Consider the following 26,017-nt stretch of genomic DNA (forward strand, 5'->3'; position numbering starts at 1 on the left):
GTTATCATGTACTTATACCACTGAATGCAACAGCATTTCACTTATCTGTAATTAGTTTCACATCATTGGATTTTATGTATTTTAAAGTAGAAAGCAGAAAAACACAAGCCCTTTTGATCTGGTGATCATGGACACAAGAGTGGTCTGAACCCCGGAGAGTCACCTTTAAATTGGTGGCTCAAGATGAGGACTAATCGTCTCCCGTACAGGCTTTAGGGCTGGATTCAATCCGTATCGCCCAATATCACGGAAGATACACATTATAGCTCGATTGAAATTTAAAGGCAATGTTCCCACGTTTGTGGAGACTGTGTTCACATTAAATGCTGCATATGTTGGCTCAATCGTAAATGACCTTTAGATTTTCACGCAGATCGTTCACGATACTTCAGAGATACAGATTGAATCCAGCACTTAGTTGCTGTGGGTGGATGTGAAATCTAGGGTGATCAGGAGGCAAGGAACTGGCATCCAGGCAGCCTTGTTGTATCTGTGTGGACCTCAGTGAACCACTGCCAGACACCCATAAATACGTTCCCTTATTTCTAACATGGCGTGGATGCCAGTTGGGGCTAGAAGTGGGTTTGTTTTGGGTGTTCTCAATGTATTCCCGCCAGCGCCTCACTTCCACGTTTCTCATAAGAGAGCCACTGACTTCCTGAAATGCATATGTATTCATACTGGTAGTCGTCTGTCATTTCAGTGATTTGTTGAAAGCTGCATAAGTTAAGTCCAGTGTCTGTACAAAGGAGACCTGTTTGTCCAGACACACATGGATTAATCAACTAGACATCCCACATTCACAAAGTGTAGTGTCACATAAATGCAGAATCAACATGAATTTGAACCTCAACTATGTTCAGTAATCCTAGCCCTGGGTATTCAAATCAGTATTGAATGTGGAACCAGCTGAATCTTACTTACAGTCAGTTTAGAGTATTTAGAATTTACTACTCATTAAAAAAGTACTTTGCATTCTAGAAAATAACTATTGAATAACACTTACTTTAACACTTAAACTTAAGTAACACTTGAAGAATTGCAGAATCCAAATTAGATTTCATTTCATAGTATTTGAAATACAGTGCACACATGATTTATTAAGTCTTCTTTTAAACCTTCCAAAATGGGGGACCGTAGCTCACTCATACAAGTGGCGAAATGCCTGACATGTTTGCATAGAATAGGGACAGGCAGGACTGCATCCAAGCCTGGACTTGCTGACCAAGAAAAAACACAAACATACACACACACACCCAAACACACAAGTAGATGGAGGGTGCATACTGCAGAAATCACTACTTTAGAATTACAGATAGAGGATCTTAATTTGACACGTATTATCACATCAAAATAATCCTGCAGCAACAGGATATGAATGTTTAGTCCATAATGTTGCTTGATTGGTGGTTAGGATGTAAACTGGTCAAATTTAGGCTCCATGGAATGTGCAATACCAATATAAACATGTGTTAGAGCAGGTGTCACGTCCTGACCTTAGTTCCTTTTTTATGTCTCTATTTTAGTTTGGTCAGGGCATGAGTTGGGGTGGGCATTCTATGTTTTGTGTTCTATGTTTTCTATCTCTATGTGTTTGGCCTGGTATGGTTCCCAATCAGAGGCAGCTGGCAATCGTTGTCTCTGATTGAGAACCATACTTAGGTAGCCTGTTTTCCCATTTTTTAGTTGTGGGTGATTGTTTTCTGTTTTGTGTGAGTACCTGACAGAACTGTTGCGTTTTGTTCTACTTTTGTTTTTGTTTCAGTGTTCCGGTTATAATAAACAACATGGACACTTACCACGCTGCACATTGGTCCGATATTTCTTCAGAAGAGGAGGAGAATCGTTACAGCAGGTTTTCAGTGAATATTTGTAAATCCCAAAGCTCATCTGCATTCCCTGCAGCTCAGGGACATTCAGTGACAACAGAGTGATCAAATTAAGATAATCTGTATGTGCTATAATTGAGTTGGGCCCTGCATTGAGTTAGCCCCTGCACAGTGCAATGTGATTAGAAATCCCCTTCTAAACATACAGCCACACACCCCCACTTTACCCCATCAGCAGTGAGAGGCTGTTCAGTTTACCTCATTGTGAAATGTCCAAAAGCAGAGCATATACAGTATGTCCTAATAGATGGACAGGGCAATAAGAGAATACCGGTGGGACATTTTTGAATGTTTGAAATGAGAAACAAACGAACTGCCATGATGCCTCTGTTGGCTGTATAAGTGAATGCTACGGGATAGAACAGATACGACAGGAGAGGAGTGTAGCTGTAGCTGAAAGCACATGACAACCTGTATAACAAGAAGTTCTCTAGGTTTGCACACCTTCCCCAAACACATCCTAACCTTCAACTGCTGTACCAGGAGCCTGTTGTGCTTGTTGTTCCTGAAAAGTCTTTATATGCCTGGACACTGGACCAGGCTGAGAGCTCTGTGTGATTCAGTTACAAAACCTATAGGTGGTGTAGTCGCAGATTAGCTGCGCTCTGTATTCCCACTTACTGACTATGGGGTGCAGCGGACAAGATGCATTCTTTGACAAAATAGTCTACATTAAAGATAATCATTTGAATCTGTTTCATTTTGTGCTGTGTAATGAAATGGGTAATGATCAGAATATGCAGCACCTCAGAAAGTATTCATACCCCTTGACTTATTACACAATTTGTTGTGTTACAGCCTGAATTCAAAATGGATAAAATAAAAACAATTCTCACCCATCTACACACAATACCCCATATTGACAAAGTGAAAACATGTTTTTAGACATTTTAGCAAATGTATTGAAAATGAAACACCGAAATATCTAATTTACATAAAAATTCACATCCCTGAGTCAACACATGTTAAAATCACCTTTGCCAGCAATTACAGCTGTGAGTCTTTCTGGGTGAGTCTCTAAGAGATTTGCACACATGGATTGTTCAATATTTGCACATTATTCTTTTAACAATTCTTCAAGCTCTGTCAAGTTTGTTGTTAATCTTTGCTAGACAGCCATTTTCATGTCTTGCCATAGATTTTCAAGCTGATTTAAGTCAAAACTGTAACTAGGCCACTCAGGAACATTCAATGTCATATTGGTAAGCAACTCCAGTGTATATTTGTCTTGTGTTTCAGGTTACTGTCCTGCTGAATGGTGAATTTGTCTCCCAGTGTCTGTTGGAAAGCAGACTGAACTAGGTTTTCCTCTAGGATTTTGCCTGTGCTTAGCTCCATTCCGTTTCTTTTTATCCTAAAAAACTCCTTAGTCCTTGTCAATGACAAGCATAACCATAACATATTGCAGCCACCACCATGCTTGAATAAATGATGAGTGGTACTGAGAGTAACACAAAAATCTAAATTGAATCCAGTTCAGGCTGTAACACAACAAAATGTGTGAATACTTTCTGAAGGCACTGTAAATACAGGTGACTGAGGTTTTTAGCAGAGGAATGTCCTAGTCATGTCCCCGTTGAGTTTACCATGCGCCATCCTGAAAGACAATAAGACATTGACTGACAGAGAGGAACAGTTTATGATGACACTGACATGGGAATGTTATATGTCAATTATTACTCCATTCATGTTCATTTTAGAATTACTTTGTGGCAGGTTTGGGGTGTAGAGGCCTCAGATATGAGGCTTTAGTTGAACCATTTTTGTATAGAGAACAACATCAGAGATTGCTAAATGTCAATATGCAATGTTGATGAAACCATCTTTTCCCCATATAAAGTCAGTGTCTTAATAGTGATAGTGGTAATTACAGGGTTGGTCAAAGGTGTCTCTTTGCGCATACAAGCATGTGAGAGAGCTCGCAGTGCTATGAAAAAGTCAAGGAGAGATTACGTTAATCTGGTATAATTAGATGAGGTTCACACCTTAAGCAGAAATTTGCAACAAAGGGAAATTATCCTTCCCCCCCACCTCAATAATGCTACCCTGTCATTATCTCACAGACAGTTTGTTTAGAGGGATCAATTAAGGATCATTTTATGCCGTTCAGCTATATGGCAAACACCTTTGCGTTGGACTTACTTTCTTCCTATCAAGGCAGTGCTGCCAATAGAGACGTGAATGGTTGGAAACTTGATGTCAACAATGCTGTTGCTAAATCAAAGCGTCCCTCTCGGAATCATTGTGCAATTACCTCAAAGGAGAGGCTTTCATGGAAGATTCAAAGTGTCTCCATATGCTGCAGAGCATAACCTTACACTACATCTCAAAAACATCCAGAGAAATGGAAGTCTGAGTGCCCCTTCGGTCCCAGACCTTCTGCCCAACAGGGAGAGAAAATTACTACACCAAATTGAGAGAAGGAGAATCTTTCCTTGGCAGTAGATGTAGGGACACGGTTCCAGAGCTACCCTCACTCGATGAAACAGCAAGGACTTCTGAATGAAGTAGAGCACCGAGTCATCATCACACAAGACTGGGTGCTATAAGAGCAACTTGAAGGCTGAAGAGGAAAGCTGTTCTCTTTGTTGTAATTATGAAGAAGATAAAGCTGAAAATTGTTAGGGTGGTGATGAAGATGATTGCATCCTTTCATTTGACTATTTTGAAACACAGTACTTGGATTCAGTGGGGTGTATTTTGAACTTGCCAGCAGTGACATCAGTGTGTAAACATAACCTCTAAGTGTTGCGTATGAAGATGTGCATCGTCAAACCCGACCACTTGAGAAGATATACCCTCCCGAGGAGGATGACTTGAGGTCTCTTGTGCTCTGAGAAATTGTCAGTATGGAAATGATCGATTTGCCTGATAATGGTAAGAGCCAGGTTAAGCTGTGCTCCGTCAGCAGCATTGCTTTAATATCAATAACACGGAAGAATGCCTGGTTTCAGAGAGGAACATTCGGGGAGCCCCGCCAGGGAGGCTTGAATGGATTCCAGACCCAAATAGACCACCAATTCCCCATGGAGACGGGCCCACAACCTCAGAGCCAAGCAGAGACTAGCAGGCCTCCTGTGCTGTGCTATTCTGTTCTGTGTATCCTGTTGCTCTCCCGCCATGTAGCCAGGCCCTTCCCAAACATAGAGTTTACATCTCCAGATCAAAGTGATAATGGGCCTTGATTAACAATCTAAACAAATCGAGGTCTCATTGCCATTGAGTTTCCAGAGAAGTCAGGATGGGAGGCCAGATTGTGGCCCTTCCTCTTTCTACTGGGATGCATGTATAGTGAAAATTATTAACAGTGCCTATAAGCTATCGTTCAATGATTTAGATCTCTACCAGCATATCAAAATATCGGCATGAGAATTCAATTAGAAAACTCAATAATATCCATTTTAAATCATAAAAAAGGAATGACCGGAATACAATTAAAAAATATATATATCATTTTTAGTTTTAAAATGTGATTATTTTTGTACAATTAGCTCATTATTCTTGGTTTTTGTGTGTTGGCTGCTTGAGTTGTATTTCAGTTGTAGGCTATTCCTCAGTGGTACTGTATGACTCTTCAGAACTGGAGGAACAGGTTGAAAGTGATACACTTTCTTTAGAAGAAGCCAGCCTAAATCAAGCGTGACATTATTAGCATTCTAGAGTTTAAATGTTTGAGTTAAAAGTAGAAATGGATTTGTCACTGTCTCCTTGTCTTCCGATGATTAATTCTATCAGTAGATGTTTTCCCCCCTCGTTGTTTTTCTGAACTTAAGCCAAAGCAAGCACAAGCAAATCCTGGAGGACACATATTCGACTCGCTGGTTTAAACAGTTTTCTTTTTTTCTGCTCCCGCACAGCAAACAAAAAAAATGAAGTAATTTTTTAAAGATGTCTTGAAGAAAAAAAATACAATTTAACAATGTAGAAATGTGCAAAACATTTTTTTTTCAATTGGATTGCCATTTCAAATGGGCCAACTTCATTCAGGTTTTGTTCATGGATGTGGTGCTTTGAAACTACTCTGTGGTAGAACTTTACAGAGGTGCAACATCTTAAACCCAGTGGCTTAAAGCCTTTACTGGGCCCAGGACAGCGAAGGTGGGATGAGCGGCGATAGCCCAATCCCTTTGAACTGTGCCTTTAAGTCTCGTCTCTGCACCTTTGCAAACATACAGACATCCCCCATCCCCCTCCACTGCACTCTGGGTCATATTGAGTTCTCAGGGAGAATGTAGATAGCTGAGATGCTGTCGATAAGGCGGTGCGAAGTGATGACACGATTGCAGAATCAGGCCCTCTAACGAGGCGCAGGCCACGGGTGAATAGGAACGCGTCGTTCAGAGGTCACCTGGCATCTCAGTCAAGACGGAGACGAACTGAGCTTGAGCTTGGCATTTCAGCTACTAAGTCTGATTTGGATTGCTGCTTCTGAAGTGAAATATATCAAATCTGAGAAGCGTCTACAGCGTATTTTATTCTTTCACACTGCTAAATATGTCTCCTTTCAGCAAAAAGGATGATCCTACTTCTCTTCTATTTACTCCAGACAGAGTCACTAGCCTTCAGCGGACTGACCAGTGAGGAGAGCCCCATTACTACAGTCATTAGTGTTTATGAGATAGCTCAGCAGCAGTGGTAGAAAAAGTACCCAATTGTAACACTTGAGTAAAAGTAAAGATACCTTAATAGAAAATGACTCAAGCAAAAGCGAGTCACCCAGTAAAATACTACTTGAGTAAAAGTCTAAAAGTATTTGGTTTCAAATATACTTATGTATCAAAAGTACATGTAATTGCTAATGTATACTTAAGTATCAAAAGTAAAAAAATATAAATAATTTCAATACCTTATATTAAGCAAACCAGATCACTTTTTTTAAAGATAGCCAGAGGCACACTCCAACGCTCAGACATCATTTACAAACAAAGCATTTGTGTTTAGTGAGTCCAACAGATCAGAGGCAGTAGGGATGATCAGGAATGTTCTCTTGAGAAGTGAGTGAATTGGACCCTTTTCCTGTCCTGCTAAGCATTCAAAATGTAACAAGTACTTTTGGGTGTCAGGGAAAATGCATGTAGTAAAAGGTACATTATTTGCTTTAGGAATGTAGTGAAGTAAAAGTCATGAAAAATATAAATGGTAGAGTAAAGTACAGGTAACCCCAAAAACAACTTAAGTAGTACTTTAGAGTATTTTTACTTAAATACTTTACACCACTGCTCAACAGTACAACCAGAGAACTTCCAACACAAGCTCATAAAGCCTTATCGGCCTCCTCATGTCTTAGTGTAATTGGAAAAAGAGCGACAAGGAAAACAACAAAGTCATGGAAGACAGTGATATAACTAGAGTATACAAGAGGCCTATTTTATATCCTGCATCACTGCATACCCATAGCTTGACTTCATCAAACTTTTCTTTTGGACGATTTTAATTGTATCCTCTGATGATCTTGTGTCCTCATTCTACAATTCAAATGAAATGCTTCTACTGAAGAACTGTTTGAAGAGTGCTGAAACCACTGAATTAAAATCGTGCCAAAAGGCCATAAAGAACAGTTTGTTTTCATTTGTCGGAGAATTCCAGCACCAGTTATCGCTTCACACCACACAGAGAGAGAGAGAGAGAATGTGCGTATGTGCTTGCATGCATGTTTGTGTGTGTTAGAGAGAGAGCGAGGGAGAGAGCATGACCGAGCCTTGCTCCTTAACAGTAAATAGGCCCTGGGGTGGACCCCCCCCCCCCCCCCCCCCCCCCCATAGTAGTTTACATATAAATACCCTGAACATGCAGGTGGAAATAAGGGCCTATAGGGGTGAATAAATAGAATTCTGGCCAACACACAAACAGTGTAATTTTTCAGACAGACTTGGACTTGAACAATCTCTTATGACTCCACTTGTCTTTTGCCACGTAACACTGACAACTTTGTTATTATATAATCTTTGTGCTTGATGAACCAGTAATCACTGAACACATTGCAACTTTAGTATCAAACATTTGTTTCTATATAACATAGGATGATATTATGAACATCGTAATGATTTTGAATGAGAAGGAATAAAGTTACAGTAAGACAAAGCATTGTGTGACAGAAGAACACATACAAGGACAATTCATGTCTAGATGACAAATAATGTATATAAAGGTCTAAGGTGATAATGCTATAATACTGTAATGCTCATAGACTACTATCATAGATCACAGAAAACATTGTAATCCCCCTTCGTATGACCCATTCCACAGCAAAAGGACCATTGTTAACTTATACTCATCAACTGGTTGATGATCGATAAGAAAAAATATTTAACCAAGACGTTCACAATACTCCGATCAGGATGAAGTTCTTGTAAAGAGGCCCTGGTTAAATTTCTACCAAGTGCAAATGCACCATCGTCTGGTCTGGAGTGGAACTTCCCTCTCTAAGATCTATTTACATACAGGAAGCCCCATGACACCATGTACATTACTTATTTCCTGGTGTAGGGTGGAATAAGACAATGGTTGCATTCCCCTGCTGACTTTGCATGCATTAACCAATGGTTGTGTTGACACGTCATCGACTGTGTTATCGACTGACAGACTGCTATAACACATGATGTGGTTTGCTGATAAGTAAAACACAGGCGTTAAGATCTGGCAGGCGTCAGCAACGTCTGTGCAGAGGAACGCACCCAATATCAACCTATACTTACTTCACTTCCCCTGAAGTGCAACGGACATTGCCCCTGCTAAGTAAATGATAAATATCTGCATTAAAGCAAAAAATAAACACATTAATTCTGACCCAAAAATCAACTGCAATAATCAATATCATGAACATTTCAATTAAACATATATCAGTTGTTGGTTTTGAAAACAATCCCACACAGGATTTGGGGCACCACTGATGTACTCCACTCTCTTCCAAATCCAGTAGATGGCAGCATAGACCAGAAAAATGAGGAATTGGTTATCCCTGAATAGTCTGAGTAGTCAAAACGATATACTTTGCCCCTCCTAGTCTACATTGCTTCATCTGCACCTCCTGTATCCTTCCGGGCTTAATTCTGAATGTGTATAGCCTTTTAAAGAGTTTTATTCAAACAGATACTATGAAATACTCAAATACAGACATCAGAACATATGTAGAACCACAGGAGTCATTGAAAAGGGAGTCGTCATGAGTTTCATGTTGCACCAGAGGGTTATAGTCTTTACCCAGCAATCTCAGAGCCTGGGCAGCACTGCTCTAACAGGCATATCTACATGGGATGAAAGGAGAGAGGAGGAAGAGAGGAGTGTAGCTTACAAAATGTAGACATTGTTTGTAGGGCCGGTCAGAGACATAAATGGTATATACTGTATCTATTATGTTGAGATGATACTCTACTGGCCTCGGTGATGAATATATCGAAGTTATGAAAGTAGGCACACTGGTGTAAAGCTGGTGTAAGTTGAGGTTTTAACATGTGTAGACCCATCTATTGTGCATGACATGCCCGACCAGGGCGGAATAAGGCCACATTTGATGACTTTCATTGAGTATATTTAAAATACAAAGCAGCTTTACGTATTATGTAGCATGTTAATAAATCTGTTCATTGTTGTATGACAAACCTTTTCCAATCATTGATGAAGGACTTCAAAAAACCTTAAGGAAGTGCATCTTCCAAACTGACTTAGTAGAGGTCTATGATCCTCTTTCTCTCTGTTGAACATTCAGGTTATGGAATGGTTAACCCCATATTGTTTATCCCTATTCACTGTATTCCAACTTCAAATCTATAATTTCTTTGAGGTGAAACGACATCAATAACTACAGCAGAGACCCGGCAAGAAAACAGAACCACACATCTAATTGAGTTCACACTACATGTCACCCAATTATGAAAGTGTGAAGAAACAGTCTCTAGAAGTTGAAAAGATACCTCTGATGGATTTGACTCTTTATATGAAGAAATATTGACATCTAAGCAAGGGATTTCTTTGAGGTTTAGAGATATCAGTCTCCCTTGACTCTGCCATTCATCTGTTCAACCCATTCCCCTCCACGGTGAACGTTGAACAAATCTGCTGACATTGATCCTGCTTCTCTGCAGACCTAATTTCATTTCAGTCCAGGAAGAGCCGACTATCTTCCAGAATCTTGACAGACAATTGTATTTACTATTTTCTTTTCACAAGCCAATAAAGGACGAGCAGTTATTGCATCAGATTATGTGCATTTTTTTCATGATTCCAATTTATAACTCTACACTGAATAATGATACAGTTAAGAGATGACAGCCCATGATAAATGGGGCCTCATATAAAACACATTCAGAGTGAAGATTGGCTGGAGATGAATTGCTCACTGATGCAAACTCATGATAAAGCACAGTAAGAGCCACTAGAAGACGTAATAATCTGCTATTCATTTTGAAGTGATTTTGCTGGTTAATAAAAGAGCCCAAATTAAAAATATATTTATTCTGAAAAGACATTGGGGGGGATATCTCCCCTGTCACACACCTATCCCATCCCGTCTCATCCTCCCCTTAGTTTGAAGCTGAAGCTTTTAAGTCCCCTTCAGTCCCTCTCCAGAGCAGCACAGCGTCTCTGACTCAGTTTTAGAGTATTTGCGATTTCCACCTCGGCATCCGTCAATAGCTTGTCCACAGAGGGGACTCCAGAACAGGCTGATATCACTCATGTTGCTTGGGGAGGCGATTTGGAGTGCATAATGTGGACATACAGAGCTATGACAGACTGCCAGCAATGTAGCATCTACAGCAAGTCCATACTAGTAGACATGGAGGTGGTTGAGTGTGTGTCGCTTTGAAGGGGTTGATGGTATGCCCCTTTGTTGCCCTGGATGGTTTGAGCTGTCTGGCTGGTGTTGGTGAGCAAGGAGAGGCAGGAAGCAGAATATCCAGTGCAAGTTATTTATATTAAGACTCTTGGAGCCGGTGCAGGTATTTACAAAATGTACAAAGTACCCAACAAGATACTGGACCAGGCTCAAAGTAATGTAATGAATTGATAAATAACTAGTCAACTGAAATACACTATGTACTGTATACAAAGGTATGCAATCTCCACAGACAAACATTGGCAGTAGAATGGCCTTACTGAAGAGCTCAGTGACAATTAACATGGCAACGTCATAGCATGCCACCTTTCCAACTGTTTGTCTGGAGCTTAATAAAATGGGTTTCCATGGCTGAGCAGCCGCACACAAGCCTAAGATCAGCATGCGCAATGACAAGCGCCAGCTGGAGTTGTGTAAAGCTCACCACCATTGGACTCTGGAGCAGTAGAAACGTGCTCTCTGGAGTGATGAATCACGCTTCACGATCTGGCAGTCCAACGGACGAATCTGGGTTTGGCGGATGCACAGTGCTAACTGTGAAGTTTGGTGGATGATGAATAATGGTATGGGGCTGCTTTTCGTGGTTCAGGCTAGGCCCCTTAGCTCCAGTGAAGGAAAATCTTAAACCTACAGCATGCAATGACATTCTATACGGTTTTCTACTTCCAACTTAGTGGCAACAGTTTGGGGAAGGTCCTTTCCTATTTTAGCATGACAATGCCCCTGTGCACAAAGTGAGGTCCATACAGAAATGGTTTGTCCAGATCGGTATGCAAGAACTTGACTGGACTGCACAGAACCCTGACCTCAACCCCATCAAAAACATTTGGGATGAATTGGAACGCCGACTGCGAGCCAGGCCTAATTGCCCAATATCAGTGCACGACCTCATTAATTGTCTTGTGGTTGAATGGAAACAAGTCCCCGCAGCAATGTTCCAACATCCAGTGGAAAGATTTCACAGAAGAGAGGAGGCTGTTAAACAGGCAAAAGGGGAGACCAACTCCATATTAATGCCCATGATTTTGGAATGAGATGTTCGACGAGCAGGTGTCCACATACACCTTACATTTAAACTCAGTTTCTCACAATTCCTGACATTTAATTAATCCTAGTAAAAATTCCCTGTCTGAGGTCAGTTCGGATCACCACTTTATTTTAAGAATGTGAAATGTCAGAATAATAGTAGAGAGAATTATATATTTCAGCTTAAATTTCTTTCATCACATTCCCAGTGGGTCAGAAGTTTACTTACACTGAACTAGTATATGGAAGCATTGCCTTTAAATTGTTTAACAAGGGTCAAACGTTTCAGGAAACCTTCCACAAGCATTCCACAATAAGTCGGGTGAATTTTGGCCCATTCCTCTAGACAGAGCTGTTGTAACTGAGTCAGGTTTGTAGACCTTGCTCGCACACGCTTTTTCAGTTCTGCCCACAAATCTTCTATGGGATTGAGGTCAGGGCTTTGTGATGGCCACTCCAATACCTTGACTTTGTTGTCCTTAAGCCATTTTGCCACAACTTTGGAAGTATGCTTGGTCGTCCATTTGGAAGACCCATTTGCGAACAAGCTTTAACTTCCTGATGTCTTGAGATGTTGCTTCAATATATCCACATAATTTTCCGTCCTCATGATGCCATCTATTTTGTGAAGTGCACCAGTCGCTCCTGCAGCAAAGCACCACCACAACATGATGCTGCCACCCCCTTGCTTCACGGTTGGGATGGTGTCCTTTGGCGTGCAAGCCTCCCCCTTTTTCCTCCAAACATAACAATAGTCATTATGGCCAAACAGTTCTATTTTTGTTTCATCAGACCAGAGGACATTTTTCCAAAAAGTATGATCTTTGTCCCCATGTGCTGTTTTTTTATGGCTGTTTTGGAGCAGTGTCTTCTTCCTAGCTGAGAAGCCTTTCAGGTTATGTCGATATAGGACTCGTTTTACTATGGGTATATATACGTTTGTACCTGTTTCCTCCAGCATCTTCACAAGGTCCTTTGCTGTTGTTCTGGGATTGAGTTGCACTTTTCGCACCAAAGTACGTTTATCTCTAGGAGACAGAACGCGTCTCCTTCCTGAGTGGTATGAATGCTGCATGGTCCTATGGTGTTTATATTTCCATACTATTGTTTGTACAGGTGAACGTGGTACCTTCAGGCATTTGTAAATTGCTCCCAAGGATGAACCAGACTTGTGGAGGTCTACAATTGTTTTCTGCAGTCTTGGCTGATTTCTTTTGATTTTCCCATGATGTCAAGCAAAGAGGCACTGAGTTTGAAGGTAGGCCTTGAAATTATTTGACAGATACACCTCCAATTGACTCAAATCAGTAGCTTCTAAAGCCATGACATCATTTTCTGGAATTTTCCAAGCTGTTTAAATGCACAGTCAACTTAGTGTATGCAAACTTCTGACCCACTGGAATTGTGATACAGTTAATTATAAGTGAAATAATCTGTCTGTAAACAATTTACCTTCTCAACCGATTGCTCTGTTTGGCCGGGCAGCCAGCTCTAGGAAGAGTCTTTGTGGTTTCAAACTTATTCCGTTCCATCAGGATGATGGAGGCCACTGTGGTCTTGGGGACCCTACGGACAATTCCTTCGACCTCATGGGTTGGCTTTTGCTCTGCCATGCACTGTCTTCTGCAATAATTCGGTGATACGGATTGAATCCAGCCCTTAGACTAGAAAATAGTACTGCTTTTTTAGACTAGCGAAATGATTAATAAAGTTTCTGATTTAGTCTTAATTTTTTACTGTCATATTCAATGTTTGGAAAATTATTTAGTTTAGATTAAATACAGGTTGTGCTGACCATTATTAAACACACATGTACACTGAGTATACCAAGGAACACCTTCCATATACTGAGTTGAAGTGCAGTAACTTTTGGGACAGTAACCGAAGGTTGCTTGTTCAAATCCCCAAGCCGGCTAGATGGAAAAATCGTCTGTTCTGCTCTTAAGCAATACAGTAAACCCCCACAACAATTCTTCCTCGGGCACCGAAAACGTGGACGTCGATTAAACCAGCCCCCCGCACCTCCCTGATTCAGAGGGGATGGTTTAAATGTGGAAGACACATTTTGGTTGAATGCGTTCAGTTGTGCAACTGACTTGGTATCCCCTTTCCCTTCCCTTTATGAAGCAGAGAGCTATGTTTATTGGAAATATTCTGATTCCATGAACCATGCTTATTTGACATTCATAGTCTCACTGAACATGTAAAAAAAGTGGCAGAACTTTTTAAATCATGGTCAAGTGGTAGACAATGCAGAATATTTGTAGCTGTCTCTGCAGAGGAAAAAGGCTACCACACAAATAAATCCTAAAAAGATAATCGATATTCTTCTACCAAAGCATTGCCAAACAATATCAAACAAGTAGGCCTGTTCTTGTTGGACATACTGCAAGTTTTAAGTACTAAGTGCTCTTTTCACTAATCCCGCTATGCCCTCAGACGAACCATCAAACAGGCAAAGCGTCAATACAGAACTAAGATTGAATCCTACTACACCGGCTCTGATGCTCGTTCGAATGTGGCAGGGATTGCAAACTACAAAGGGAGACCCAGCCGCGAGCTGCCCAGTGACGCGAGCCTACCAGATGAGCTGAATGCCTTTTATGCTCGCTTTGAGGGAAGCGACACTGAAGCATGAATGAGAGCACCAGCTGTTCCGAACGATTGTGTGATCACACTCTCCGTGGCCGATGTGAGCAAGACCTTTAATCAGATCAACATTCACAAGGCCGTGGGGCCAGACGGATTACCAGGATGTGTACACAGAGCACGCGCAGACCAACTGGCAAGTGTCTTCACTGACATTTTCAACCTCTCCCTGACCGAGTCTGTAAAATCTACATGTTTCAAGCAGACCACCATAGTCCCTGTGCCCAAGAAAGCGAAGGTAACCTGCCTAAATGGATACCGCCCCATAGCACTCTCGTCGGTAACCATGAAGTGCTTTGAAAGGCTGGTCATGGCTCACAACAAGACCATCATCACGGAAACCCTAGACCCACTTCAATTCGCATACCACCACAACAGATCCACAGATGACGCAATCTCAATCACACTCCACACTGCCCTTTCCCACCTGGACAAAAGGAACACCTATGTGAGAATGCTATTCATTGACTACAGCTCAGCGTTCAACACCATAGTGCTCACAAAGCTCATCAGTAAACTAAGGACCCTGGGACTTAACACCTTCCTCTGCAACTGGATCCTGAACTTCCTGACGGGCTTCCCCCAGGTGGTAAGGGTAGGCAATAACACATCTGCCACACTGATCCTCAACACTGGGGCCCCTCAGGGATGCATGCTTAGTCCCCTCCTGTAATCCCTGTTCACCCACGACTGCGTGACCAAGCACGACTCCAACACCATCATTACGTTTTTTGACGACACAACAGTGATCACCGACAACGATTAGACACCCTATAGGGAGGATGTCAGAGAGCTGGCAGTGTGGTGCCAGGACAACAATCTCTCCCTCAACATGAGCAAGACTAAGGAGCTGATTGTAAACTACAGGAAAAACAGGGCCGAACTCACCCCCATTCACATTGATGGGGGTGTAGTGGAGCGGGTCGAGAGTTCCAAGATCCTTGGTCTCCACATCACCAACTATCATGGTCCAAACACACCAAGACAGTCATGAAGAGGGCACGACAACACCTTTTCCCCCTCGGGAGACTGAAAAGATTTGGCATGGGTCCCCAGATCCTAAAAAAGTCACACCCAGATCCTAAAAAAGTCACACCACAGAGCATCTGGACCGTTTGCATCACCGCCTTGTATGGCAACTGCTCGGCATATGACGCAACTGCTCAGCATGGCGCTACAGAGAGTAATGCGTATGGCCCAGTACATCACTGGGGCCAAGATTCCTGACATCCAGGACCTATTTACTAGGCGGTGTCAGAGGAAGGCCCAACAAATTGTCAAAGACTCCAGTCACCCAAGGCTCCTTAACAGCTTCTACCCCCAAGCCATAAGACTGCTGAACAATTGATCAAATGGCCACTTGGACTATTTACATTGACTCCCCCATCCCCTCTCTGTTTGTACACTGCTGCTACTCGCTGTTTATTATCTATATATAGTCACTTTACCCTTACCTACATGTAAAAAATAACCTGTACCCCCGCACATTGACTCAGTACCGGTACCCCTGCATATAGCCTTGCTATTGTTATTTTATTGTGTTACTTTTTGTTAAATTTTTTACTTGTTGTTAAGGACTTGTAAGTAAATATTTCACTGTAAGGTCTACTACACCTGTTTACAATTTTATTTTATTTGTAAATGTAGTGTACACGGAACACAGAGAATAAATATTTTGGGGTAGGATCCTGCTGCATCTTCAGGTGGCCTATGAAGTGGATGTTTAGCGCTTGCCCGCCACCCCTAGCCTTTCTTTATTGTTTGGGGCGATGTGCATGGAAAGAGCGATATTGTACACATTTGAATGATAAAAGGTGGCTGGCTAATGAGAAAATGCAAATGAGTTTCCGATGACAGGCAGACAGTGGCCTCAATTTGATGTAGAAATAAGGATGAGGGGAGAAATTAGCGGCGGAGCACATTCAGCTTGACACCTGGGTGACGGATGAGCTCGCCATCATTGTGCTCATGGGTACAGACAGATGCACAGGGTGTCTTTCTGTTAAAGTGTGTGCGTGTGCGTGTGTGTGTGTGTGTGTGTGAGGGGGGGGGGGGGGTCAGAGGAAGCTCATCAGGACAGGTGACACCACATGAAGTGGAGGGGGGGCTCTCTGTCTCCAGGAGAAGTGGCCGATCAAATGCAGGATGCCAGGGGTCGACAGGGTCAACCTGTCCCAGTGTCTCTGTGAGTGGATGGAAGGCATCCTCCTCATCACTGGTTCTACAGTCCACAGGTAGAATACAGGATGAACACAGGGGGACTACAGCAACACAACATCAAGAAGCAGTAACACACTGTACGAGTGATCATCTACATAGTCGACATAGAAGAGATATGATGATGGAAAGTGATGATGCATCTGGGGTGCTTCTTCCTGTCAATTACATTTCTTAAAATCATAATTAATTTTTATAAGAACACTTTTAATGCAGGTTTCTTCCTAGATTTTGGCCTTTCTAGGGAGTTTTTCCTAGCCCCCATGCTTCTACACCTGCATTGCTTGCTGTTTGGGGTTTTAGGCTGAGTTTCTGTACAGCACTTTGAGATATCAGCTGATCTAAGAAGGGCTATATAAATACATTTGATTTGATTTGATTTGAAAGGGCTAAACTCAACCAAGAATCAGTGGTGTGTAATCATGGATGTCAAGGGAAGCCAGGCGTCCACAACAATGCTAACAAAAATAAAATTATGTATAATTTATCCTTCGTCTCTCTGTTCCATAATTGTTCTTCAAATCGCAAGTGGTTGAATGTATCTCACCGAAGAAAGCATCCGAGAGTGCAAAACACCACCCATCTGTCTCAGTATGTGTAGCCCAAAAAGAGTCTGACATTGTTGCCGCCCGTAGCATTGAATTCAACAGCAAGGGAAGCCAGCAAGCACTTGGCATCCCTTGATAAAAAAAGTATAAATAAAAGCCAATCAGTGTTGAGCTAAACTGAGTGAGTTCAACTGTGAATGGTCCTGGAGATGGGAATTGTTAGGTGGCTAATAGTATTACAGAGAAACAAAAACAGGACAAATCTGAGGGGGCACCTGCCCCTGTGCCCCTGTGCCCCCTATGTGCATGACGCTGCTGCACACACACACACACACACACACACACACACACACACACACACACACACACACACACACACACACACACACACACACACAAATCAGTACAATGGACAGCAACATGATATTCAGCTTACCTTGATTAGACTAAGTTGTTTTTTAGTATCTTTAAGTTATCACTGTATAGGTGATTTGATGGTGTTGAAATGATGAAGTTGAAATGGTGCCGGAATAGTGGAGGCAGCTCCTGATGTCTTTGCAACTTGCAGTAACTCTCCATGGTCCTAAATCAATAGGGCCGAGCAAGGTTAATGAAATATGTAATACAAATCTCCAAACTTCTTTTTGTTTTGTTTTAAAGCACTATTAAATGCTCCAGGGCAAATTTCGTTAGCATTTAGGCATGTTTTTCTACATTTAGAAAAAAATAACATTTATAAAGCCAACATTATCCTTTAGGTCTGGTACAGCAAATACTTTCAAAAATGTAAGCATATGTTGCAGAATAGTGATTATAATATTTTATTGACAAAAAAATATTGACTCCATCAGTGACGGAGTTCACAAGCCACGACAATAGATATTCAAAACAGACATATTTTTTCCTTTAAAAATAAAAGTTCAATACAAACATTTGTCAAATATGGAAAATGATTAATTTGAAAATCTCCAATACTAATAACCACTCTCAGATCTTTCAGCATTCTGATGGCGTTGACTTTAAACAAAAATCTGATGGAGTTGATGTTTTAAGGAGTTTTTTAGTTTTTTGTTCAAGTGGTATACACAGTAGCAATGTTTTTCCTCAGTAGCTTTGACTGAAACCTAATTAAATGCAATATCTTTGAACCACCATTCATATTCTATCTTTATCTATCATGCAGATGGAATTGATAGTTAATTGTTGTGACCATGGTGATTCCAACATTGTTTGTTTAAATCTATCAACAGTGGAAAACTGAGTGGTCTTGTTGCACTACGTGTAATTACATGAATAAGGGGTCCTTGTTGTATAGTTGACCCTGCTCATTCCTGATTCGTTTAGGATTTGAAACAAATCTGACGGAGTTGACCCAAACTCCGGACACATCTCTTAGGAATTACACTTTTGAGAGAAATCATCTTTAAAGTCAGAAGGCTATTGCAAGAAACTAAATTAGAACATTTTCTGTTAATTTCCATTAATGCCTGTTTTTTTTTTTAAACAACACTTTTTTGGAGACTTTGAAATTGGGATCCTTTGTTTTGGACAAGGGCATAGAGCCGACATGGAAATGAATAATATTGAAAGCATTTAGAAATTTCCTAAAACAAATCTTTTCCCTTATACAATTCCCCTAAATGTACATATAACACTCAAATAATGTAACAAAATCATTTTTTTTCAAAGATTGTCTTGACTTTCAAGAATCTCTGAGCTAATTTTCTGCTGTTCTACACAGTTTTCCTGAGGCTGAGAGACATTTTTATAGTTTTAACACAAATGTCCTATAATTCTGACGTGTTCACATGCTATCTGGAAACCACAACCTCAATTAGCCACATCGTTAGATCTCAGCCAATAGAAACAAAGAAACAACTAAACACATGAACACAATTTGCTGTTGAGGTTGAGATGGCGGATAAGTTAACTTTAGAACTGTTAAAGATGTGCAAGTGAATGAGTGACTAAATACACACACAAAACACAACTTGCTCTTAAATAAATAAATAGGATAAAACCAGAATGTCTTCAGGTGAGGAGCCACTTCCTCACACTGAACCTATTCATTCCTGCCGAAATAAAATCCATACTGTATCTCTTTACAACATTTACTGGCAGCTGATGTGAGCACACACTCTGTAGATACAGAGAGATATGGAGCTCAGTTATATTGGTGTTAACACTGGACATTTTCACAATGCATACCATTTGAATGAGCGGGCACAGTGCAGGCTTGTGCTATTATGTTTCACAAGCAGTTCTCAGAAATCATTCAGCACACCCAGGGTGAGTGGAAAAGGCATTTGGTAAATAAACACTGTGGAATTCTGTTTTTTTTTTGTGGGTAAATGCAGTCTGGCTGAGCCCAATTCAAAACCACCCACAGATTTAAGGAGAGACACTATTCAATTCATTACCACTCTACCATGACTTAAATAGATTCAACAACTATATCCTTATGTCAGAGAATGGTATATTTCCTCAAAGGACGTATCCAAAAGTGTTACGAATGTTTTGTCTAACTAATGAAAGATTGTTCCGTTATGCATCAAATGCATTTATAGCCAATATCTCCAATCCTCTAGTCCCATATATGACCTCTATTCAGGCATAGAAATGAGCTCGGCTCCTAAACCATGAAGGGTTTAGAGCCACATCACATATTGTTAGTCCGTCGCAACTTACTACTCCTACACACCATTCTAGAAAGAGAAAAAGGAGGAGAAGGGAAAAGAAAGAGAATGGTTTGGGAAGAGCCAGTCTCCGGTTATCTCAGTTGGTCCCCCCCTTGAGATGTTTATCATCCGTAATTACCTGACACCCTGATAGTTCCAGACAACGGGAGCTCTGCTCTCTTCAGCCACTCAGTGACATCCTAGCAACATCCAGTGTCCTCCCCACACAGGCCTTCAGTCCTTGGAGAAGACCCCAGACCAACTTGGAACAACAAGGTCTGAATGGGCCCTGGCCTGGCCTTTGTGTGGCCCCACTGCAGTGTCTCTTTATGTACACAGTCTTTGACGCTGTATGTTTTCTGTCCCTTAATTGCATCGCCCTCTGCTTCTCCCGGTCAATCAATACCTCCTCCCCGGTGACATCAGCCTCTCCTTTCACTGGGGCCATTCCAGGTGATAGGAGTTTCGTGGGAGAGTTGGTCAGAAAAAGGCTTCATCATGCCACCGACTCCCGAACCCAGAATGGACGTTTTAAGTACCCCCCCACCCCCCACCCCTCTCCTCAACAGACCCCCCACCCCAAGGGTTATCTGGAGGACTGGAGGTCCAACGGACTCATGGGAGTTGGCCATCAGAGGAGTTTGGGTGATGTTTAGTTTAGTTTATTAATTCGACCATTTAAAAAACAAGCACACAAAAAACTTAAAAGCCATACATGCACATGAATAAAATCATCGAGGACAACACACAATAAAGTCTGGGACTTATTTCCATTGTGGTCCTCTTGAGACAAGATGGATAGACAAGACGGAACACAGTATGGCAGTGAAATAATAAAACAAAAACATAGAAGAAGAACATCTATCTCATCATTCCAGTTACCTATCTATTATCAGAAACTGACCAAATAATACATACATTAACAGTGTATAACTTAATCTAAAACAAGGGTAGACTGGGCCCTTTGATTTCAGCAACATTCAAATTAGGAGATGGTGGAGTTGTACTACTGAGCATCACTCTGGCCCTGTGTCTGCTTTGGCTCCTTCCCAACAGGCCCAATGGACACTTCATGGTGAGTGTGGTTATTGGTACAATCAGCTCCATCAACAAAATATTTTCCTGAACCTTGAGTCTGGAACATTGAGAGAGGGAGTTGACATGCCTTGACTATCAGTGTGTAAGTGTGACCGATCACATTAGCCAAACGAGGCCTAACCCTCTCCTGTATCCAATTCACCAAATATTCCCTCGAACAGCACGATAACAATGTTTAAACACCGCAGGACATAATGATCTTTTTGTGTACTTTAATAAGGAGACATCTGAATGTTCAGTTGACATAAGCACAGACTAAAAAATGTGGTAGAATGATATTATCCCCTTCATTCTACGCAATTAAAACATTAATGATTAATTGGTCCTAACTAACACAACTGGTATGCAAATTCTGGGATTTTAGAGAGTTAAAGAACACAGGGATTTTTTTTTGCCAAATGGGAGCCATTTAAAGTCGACCTCTTGAAATGTTATTTTTCAATGCAATGTGATGGCGCTGTTTAATTTGAAGAGGTACTTATCTCAAAGTCAACATCTTACTTCTGTTTTTCTGACGCACGCTTGGTCACCGTATATTAGTTGGTAGCCTGGCAACCACAAGAGCAAAGCTTGAGCAAATGGATATGTTTGCAATATGATGGGCCCGGTGCACTCCTCCAGCACTGACCCCGCCAGCCATTTTGTTGTGGCCCGTGAAGGTGTCAGTTATAAACGTTACCTTGTCTAAGCAGGTGTGCCTGTATGGAGAGGCCTGCCGGCTCTGAGGGGGTCACCAACCCCACACTGTTACCCCCATTTATTTAAATAATGGGCCATTAGGACGGCTGGATGTCCAATGTGAAAGTAGCTGTTTGTGGTTCTGGGATAAAAGAAGTAATTACCTGAGAGGGGACGATGTGCTGCTGCTGCTACTGCTACTCTTCCTCAGCTGGGCTCCAGGGCTTAGACTGAATATACTCCCACCATTAGATGGCGACAGAGAGGGGAGTAGAGAGATGTACAATCTAGTCTAGACCCTGAGGAAAACTGGCATGAGAAGCGCACTTAGAAAGTTGTCTGTAAATCAAAAACCAATACACTGTGATTACTCTGGGGAATGGATATTGAGAAATTAGGAATAGTCCACCATAGTAATAGTGAATAAACTTTGTGATAGCTTAGATACCTCATTCAGGTTCTGTAATAGACATTCAGCTGGTCTATGTGCAGAATAAATATCCTCCCCTTGCCAAATAGCCGCAATCACTTGAATGTCATTCTATTCTATCCTCATGACTGCTGTATTCACATATAATAGTTTCATGAGTATTTTTTTATCACACAAATAGTACTTTATTCAGCACCAGAGTTCACTGCTTGAAACAACAAGTGAATTACACAAGGTTGGCGGTGAAGACACAAAATGTAAATCATGTCACTGTAAAATTAAGCATAAAGAATAGGTTGCTGTCAAACTTTTAAGAGATTGAAAATATACTTGTTATTCTTAATAGGCATTGTTATTCTTATTCAGCTTCCTACAATTATTAAACTTAGGTGAGCATGTAGAATCGTGTTTTATATTGCGTTAAGCAAGACATTTAGCTAGCTTAGCAATCCACAAATGGTTATTTTTAGTTGATATTATAACCCCCCTTGCTTTCTAGAACCCATAGCTCAAGAGGGCCTTGCCATGCAGTCAAAGGAAAATGTGGATGGGCCTTACCTTTTTAATGGAGTTGTATTCATATAAACCAACAAGATGGCCAATTAAAGATGAGTTCTCAGTCATTAATTTGCCCTTGGAGGTTTATTTTTCAATTGATATCACTTTATAAAGGCGTCCTTTCAATTTTTTATAATGGGAGTCCAATTTTATTACCTCCTCTAATGGATTTCTATCTATCTTCACCACTTTCGAAAAAAGTTTTCACCTCTCCACAAAACGTGTTAATTGCTATCGTGGGCCTGCATAAAAGAATATCTACAACTTAATTATCCTGATATGTTGGCTGCCCATCTGTAAAAGCAACACTGACATTTATAAATTGCATTTTCCCTTTTCTGCTTTTTTTTTGGACACATTGTTAATCAAAAGGCTTCAGAAATGTGCAGATGGGTAATGCTTGCTTCTTTAAGGATTGGTCTGGTTCAAGGTGAGTGTTACATCCTTTTGGGCCCTCCTGTTTCACTGCATTGTGCTCTATGGGTGATGTATCTGGATTGGATCTTGATGTTTCACTGTGCACCATACGGACTACTTTCGGAAGCCTATGAACACACACACACACATACACACACATAAATGCTCAAAAGCACACTATAAGGTCTACAATGCAGAGAGGCAAGCACTGATTACCAGGTGTGACTCACAGATGAGTGGTCATTGCTGATTTCAGCACCATCTAAGGTCCAAAAAGGCTTTTATTTCCACGTCAACATGTTTGAGATCAGAATATAAACCCTGAGACTCTGGTAGTTTTCAAAAACTAGATTACTGTATGCTTAGTGCTTACTATGTCAGATTTAGTATATGCCTACATTTTTAGCATATGTAATACATAGGAACTGTTATCAAGAATAATAAGACAAAAATACAGTTGATACTAGTACAATATGCCTTCTACAGATACAGATATAGGGTATATACTGTAGGTTTATACAGTTCCGGAAGGCAGGGGGGGGCTATAATATCTAATAAAAATAACAATTAGTTTGTTTCTAAGTGAGCTAAATGTCTTGCTTAAAAATTCTACAGGACTTCTCCCTGACAGAAGACAACTTAATCACATGCAATCACATTTCAAGGGTATTTCACTTGTCATCATTGAACAATTGGCCGTTATCCGAAAGAGCATTGTCATAAAATTCTTTAGAGCTCCATATCATTTAATCTGTTCTCGAGTGAAACATTTTATAGGATTCTTCTTTGTATTAGTGAACAAAGTAGATTAGTCTTTTCCTACCTTCAAAGGCACTTCGATAAAGCTCTCAATATACTTTCAAATGTAGCTTTAAAAGAGATTGGATATGAAGTACACATGACATAATAGGCCTAATACTCTATGTTGTGTATGCAAAATTATTTGTTTGAAGACTCTTTATATCAACTATGAAGTCCAGGTCATGTAAATGTGCCGTGAAATGAAGCACGTTAAGTGCTAACCAAAACAAAGGCTAGTTGAAAGTGCAAATTCTAAGAGTGATGCTGTTATAATGATGTTGTGACAGTAGCGTAACCAGATATTCATTAGGGTGGGCCAGCAAAAATGTGGGTGTGCCCCCTCCCCAAAAATGAATCATTTTATTCTATACATTTTGTCATGAGGCTGAGAGAAAATCTTGCTGTTTTGATGCTAATTTCCTGCAATTCTACACATTTTGCGACGAGGTAGAGAGGAAAATGTACAGTTTTATAGCTAGTCTCATACTATTCTACACATTTTGCAATGAAGTTGAGAGAAAATGTTGCATTTTAAAGCTAATTAAAGCTGAAATATAGATGTGTTGACTGTGATAAAGGCACTGTCTTATTTTCTAAATGAACAAATGAAATAAGCAGTGGCATGATGCATATAGCCATAGAAGCACAGTGACAGCCTCAATGCGGTCATATTCGTGGCTTATTGGGGGTGTGGCTTTTAGTTAGCTACTTTTTGGCCACCCATCCCATGAGGGTAAATGTTATTCCAGTTCATCTAAATGTCATTTTAGTCCACTGCTTGCTATGAATTCTATCTGATTGTGTTTGTATGTTTAGGTAAAAAGACAAATAATGTCCTGTTTGGTTGAGTTGTCGACTAACATGAATTCAATGTGAAATCAACAAAAGAAAATTCACCCTGTCATTGGATTTAGGTACAAATTTGAGTGAAAAATGTTAAATTCCATTACATTGATGACTTTTTGCAAATCCAATCAATTTTCGACATTGATTCAACATCATCACACAATTTTTGTTGTTGTTGAAATGACGTGGAAAGAACATTGATTCAACCAGTTTTGCACAGTGGGCTTGGCTCCCCAGTGTGTAGGCCCATGCCTTCATGGCTGTGTTATAATAATGTCAACAAAAATGTACCTCTACAACCACATTCAACCATCTTTACACATCCATCGTTTATTGTTCTATGGAGAACCATTACTGTATTACTGCTAGCAGACCACTACATATCCACAGCACAAATGTACAATACCACTATACATCAATATTAAAATGTAAGTGTGTGTACAGTGTGTGTGCTAGCATGTGTGTGTTCCTGTATGTCTCTTCACAGTCTGAGTTGTTCCATAAGGAGTAGTTTTATCTGTTTTTTCTATAAAATGTTACTCCTTGCATGAGTTACTTGATGTGGAATAGAGTTCCGTGTAGTCATGGCTCTGTGTGGTACTGTGTTTCCCGGAGTCTATTCTGGACCTGGGGACTATGAAGAGACCCGTGGTTGCATGTCTTGTGGGGTATGCATGGTTGTCTGAGCTGTGCACTAGTCGCTTGAGCAGACAACTCGGTACTTGCAACATGTCAATCCCTCTCACAAAGACAAGTAGTGATGCGGTCAATCTCTCCTCTACTTTTGACCAGAAGAGATTGACATCTATGTCATTGATGTTAGCTCTCTGTGTACAATTAAGGTTCAAGGCGTGCTGCTCTGTTCTGGGACAACTATAATTTGCCTATGGCCCTCTTTGTGGCACTTGACCATATGAGTGGACAGTAGCAAAGGTGCAACAAAACTAGGCCTGTATGACTTGTTTTGTTGATAGCCTTGTCAAGAAAGCAGAGCAGTGCTTTGTAATGGACACACCTCTCCCCATCTCAGCTACAATTGCATCAATATGTTTTTACAATGACAGTTTTACAATCCAGGGTCACACCAAGCAGTTTAGTCTCCTCAATTTGCTCAATTTCCAAATTATCCATTACAAGATTAAGTTGAGGTTTAGGGTTTAGCAAATGGTTTGTCCCAAATATAATGCTTTTAGTTTTGGAAATATTTAGCACTAGCTTATTAGTCACCCTTTGTTAAGGGTTGCAGTGATTTCACTTGCTGTGGTAGCAGACGTGTATAATGTTGATTCATCGACATAGATAACACAGGCTTTGCTCAGTGCAAGTGACAGGTAATTAGTAAGATTGGA

This window comes from Oncorhynchus clarkii, chromosome 25 (genome assembly GCF_045791955.1).
Source record: "Oncorhynchus clarkii lewisi isolate Uvic-CL-2024 chromosome 25, UVic_Ocla_1.0, whole genome shotgun sequence".
NCBI classification, from domain to species: Eukaryota; Metazoa; Chordata; class Actinopteri; order Salmoniformes; family Salmonidae; genus Oncorhynchus; species Oncorhynchus clarkii.